Source organism: Apis dorsata, unplaced genomic scaffold, assembly GCF_000469605.1.
Source record: "Apis dorsata unplaced genomic scaffold, Apis dorsata 1.3 scaffold_196, whole genome shotgun sequence".
NCBI classification, from domain to species: Eukaryota; Metazoa; Arthropoda; class Insecta; order Hymenoptera; family Apidae; genus Apis; species Apis dorsata.
In genome coordinates this window covers 761,591-766,358 of record NW_006263480.1, presented here as the reverse complement: position 1 = coordinate 766,358, position 4,768 = coordinate 761,591, and the positions used below count along the sequence as shown (strand labels likewise).

The following is a 4,768-nucleotide window of genomic DNA, read 5'->3' as shown; positions in this document are numbered from 1 at the left end:
ATTCGCAAAATTTTTGAAAATTATTTCTTACATGAACTATATCAAGACTAACTACCAATAGCTAATAGACTTCATTCTCAATAGAATTAATATATGTTAAATATATGAAAAATTACTCTCAATATTCACTAATAAAAAATTACTTTCAAGAGTAGTTTTTGAGAGTTTTATTCTAAAATCTATCCCCAAAATTTCTGAAAGTTACTTACATTTAAACTCCATAGTAAGGGTAATCATCCAACAGTGACTTTCACTCTCATCTCAGCTTCCACCACAAAATTATTCTTAAGAATAACTTGAGAATTTTAATGTACTTTCACTTCAACATTTCAAAAAACATATCAAAGCACAATCAAAGTAACCGAATAAAAATAAATTAATCAAAAACTCACAATCTGTCGTAGAATAGAAAACGCATAAAGAAGAGTATCGAAAAGATGGTGGTGCATGCGCAGAAAACGTGGCGCGCAGCAAGTCGCATTTTCACAAGCAGTCGGCCTAAAGGCGTCGCAGATCAAGCACGCGAAACACGAGTCGTTCAGTCCTCGGCGAAAGGACACGAGGTTTCGCGGTGTCGACGTTATTCCTAGATAAGTGTTCTTGAAATCCTGATAACTAAATTAAAAAATAAATCAAAATAAATTATAACTTTCATTTACTAAATAATTATTTCAAAACTTTAACACGTGTTTAAAAACAATCGAAACGTTCGTAAAGTAAATTAAACTTGTAATCGTACATACATAATAATGAATCAATGCTTTAATAATTCTAGTTTATGAAATATAGATTCAAAGAAAGATGATACGATCAATCGTCTATGGATAAGATAAACTTCGCGATACGGGAAATTCGATCGTGAAGAAGCATTTCGAGAAGAACTCGAACGTGACTCGACTCGAAAGAACAAGATCGGCAAACTTCAGGATCGACAAACTTTCTTAGATACACGGACATGGCACGTCATCAAGCCAATGACGAGAAATCAATGTATTCTCTTCGATCTTTCCGCGATATCGCGTTCACTTGATTAAACGAAGACATGTGCATATTGTCGTGAATTCGAACGATCTAAAATCTAAAATACGCATGAGATCGATTTTAAGTGCAAATCAGTGAAACCGTTCTCTGCCATTATTACAATAAAAAATTTATTAAATGAAATTTATCCGCCATCCATTTATCGATAACGTTGATATTTTATGAATAAATTGAAAAAATTTCGTTCATAGAAAACTTTTAAAACATTAATCGTGATGTGTCTACAAATTATCCATTGATTTATTCGAAAAACTTTTGGATTTAGATATTCAACGATCAGTTTCTATCAATAAATCGATTTTTCGTATTATTAGAGTGAAGTTGGAGAGAGTTCGATTGATGGAACGACCAGAGGATTTAGTGTCGAGAAAAATGTGCAGAATGTGGTCAGTTTTCAACGTATAAATTGTCTACCAGTTAAAACACGAAGGTATGAGAACATTTTAAAATATTTATTTCTTTTTACGTTATTATTAGATGTAGAAAAAGGGATAAAAAAATCTGTTTTTAAATATTAAATCAGAGACAATATTCATGTTAGTTAATCGATTATGCTATTTGCGATTATGGCGAAATGCTTTGTCGTTGTGTTTCTATGTGCATGAAATCACTATTTCATATTCCTTTCTCGCAGAAATAATTTTGCCAACTATTTCTCGTTCAGACTATCATTCTGAAAGTTTTTGTACTGACGTATCGGCTTTCGATAGTCAATTTTATTGATAATTCACAACACTGAACGGTTTGGATGGGAATCGTGCTTTGTTCTCCATTTTCCGTTGTTCGATGGTTTATCGATAATATGCATTAATCTACGTACATCTATTCCAATTTTAAATTCGCTTGATCAGAATTTCTAGAACTGATTGTGCATGTTCTTCAGATATTCTTTGAGATATATTTCACAAGGAAGGATTTTTATTTATTCTAATGACAGAATAAATATAAAAAAATTGAATTTTTAGGTTATCATCCTTCGTTCTTCTATCATGTATATATATACAAAAATATTAAAAATCTAAAGATTATAAAGTATTTCAAATTTAAGTTTCGAAATTATTATAATTGTTTTATAAATATGAAAATAATATATAGTATTTTTGTAAAAGTTAGTGAAATATTCATGTGAAAATGTAGAAAAATATGATCGATACGAGAAAAGTATTCGAATGTGATCGAATAGATTAATCAAATAATAAATTAATACATATTAAATTTGATCTATGTAAATATGTAAATATATTAATCATATAATTTTAGATTTCATATCGTAATTATTTTTTATGAATAATAATATCTTATATAATAATAATGAATTGTATAAAGTTAAAGTTGTCTTGTAGTTGTTATAATTTTTCTACAATTACATTAAACTTTATTTTATTCTTTAAATGCATATTATATTTTAAATATTTTGTATTTTTTTGCATTTCATATTGTATTTTATATATTTATGTACATTTAAATTTGACATATTCATAATCTATTAGTTATAATATTATCAATTCAAGATTTGAATCTAACATACATATTTTTATTATTTGGAATTTTAAAAAAACGTACATTCGAATATTGTGTCTATATATATCAAATTTCATTAATAAATGGCTTAATATTAGATAACTAAAAAAGTTTTTAGTTCTTTATATATGATAAAAGAATATAAAACAGAATTATTTATAAAATTCATTCAATGCTATTCCATAGATAGCTACAAATGATTGTTGAGACTTGAAATTAGATTTTATAGTGGATTACATTTAAAATTGCGAATTTCTGTGCTTAATTACAATGAAGCACTTCCGAAAAAGTTTCCACAATATTCGTGTTTCTCATTCAATTATCATTCTATTCAGGTTCTCTTTTACATTATTATAATTGTTAAATTTGGACGATTGTCCTCGAAACTAAAAATAGAAAGTATAAAAGAAAAGTTTTTTACATTTCGAAATTGTGACTTTTATAAAATTTAATATTTAGGTATATAATTTTTTTCTTTATAAACCAAAATAAATATTATTATTTTAAAGAATAAAAATTTGTTTTCCAAATTTTCTTGGTCTACTGCTAGTTTTCACATAATGTATGATTTCTGCGATTAAAAAATACATAAAATTTTTCTTTCATCTTGAAAAAAGCGTACTGGTGACAATTGATATACGACGTATAAAACGTTTTTTAACGATGTATGAAATATTCGATGGTCCGTTTAAAGATTAGAGATTGATATAAAAAGTTGAATAATGGTTGATAATCCAAAAGATAGAAGATCTTGGATTTTCACTATTGAGGAACATAAGAAAGAAATCAAAGCTCTTTTACGAAGAGCTTAACGCATCGTTTAACATTTATTGTTAGAAAAGTTTTAGAGGAAATAGATATATCATCTAGTTCATATTAATCGTCGAGGATTAGGTAAAAAAAAAAAAAAAGAATCGATTTTCAAATTTTCAAAGATCGAATCTAAAACTTATTTCTATATTAATTATGTCAACAATTGCAGCAAATAAGCATTTATAATAAAAGTTCTTCGAACTTTTAAATACATTTTCGCATTTCAGTACAATAAATTCGATATTTCGATATCGAAATATTATCGATAGTTGCATAACAACAAATTTTCCCCGTGTATTTATTAAGAGAAGAGGAAAAAGTTCGTGATTGGCACTTTAACGATATCACGCGTCGTCAATCGTAATGAAATTTTAGCCAGAAATCAATGAGTTTCGGCGAATTTATCACGATTTATCACGATTTCCCCTTTCAGGTTAAATTTTCGTCATTTGAAATGACGTCATGAGCATTTGTCGAATTAAATTCCACGAAAAGGGGGGGACGTATCATCATATTTGAACAATTTAAAATGCGCAATCCACTCTACTCGAGCTTTTCGATCGCCATTTACACTTTGTACAACAACATTGACGAATCGTTCATTTTCACAATTTCGTACAGTGGAACCATCACTCTTCGATCGAATATATACAATTTCACGAAATATATAAATATTGAACTTTTTATTTTTTTTATTTTTAATAAAAATGAATATAGTATATAAAATAATAATATAGAATTGTGTATATAATATTTGACATATTTTTATCATATTATTTTCAAAACTGAAGCCGAATGGTTACACGTATGGGGAAAATAATTAATATAAATAATTATTATAAATAGATACGTATAAAGATATAAATATAAAATATGCTCAACAGTTGCATTCTATTTTTCGTAAAAGAAGAAGAATTGTATAAACACATAGAAAAGTGGAAATATTTGATTAAATTATTATTCTATGTAACGATAATTAAGAGTGTCATTGAATCATTGCAATATCGAATGAACAGATATTCAAACGTATACGAAAATAGTGATAAGATTCGAAAGAGTTATAATTAATAATACAGAATGTAATATTAAAATAATATATTTGTACGTAAAAATCCACTTAAAAAGAGATGAAAAGATCCAAAAAAAATGTGCATCGGAGAAAAATTCGTGCTCGATAAAAACTTTTCCGCATTTAATCTGGAAAATTAATTGCAATTTTTCTATACTATACAGAAAATAATCGTGCAATTTTAATTTTTTCCGAACGTTTCCAAATATGATCGGCAACGTTTGCCGATTTCGATTTCGAACATCCTGTTAAATTTTATCCACGAGCAAAGTGGATCCGATAGAACGAATTTCTTATTATTGCTTTTCGCGGCAACGTAGCTTT

General features: G+C 27.3%; 1 protein-coding gene across 3 annotated transcripts in view; it reads left to right on the top strand.

Annotated features, from left to right (window-relative positions):
* The first annotated feature begins 506 nt into the window (after positions 1-506).
* The window catches only part of LOC102675868, a 43,261-nt gene continuing 38,999 nt past the window's right edge, over positions 507-4,768 (top strand). For all 3 annotated transcript variants that reach the window (XM_006614748.2, XM_006614749.2, XM_006614747.2), the window contains exon 1: positions 507-1,471. The gene's annotated coding sequence lies outside the window, so the exon portion shown is untranslated. The remainder of the gene's footprint in view (positions 1,472-4,768) is intronic.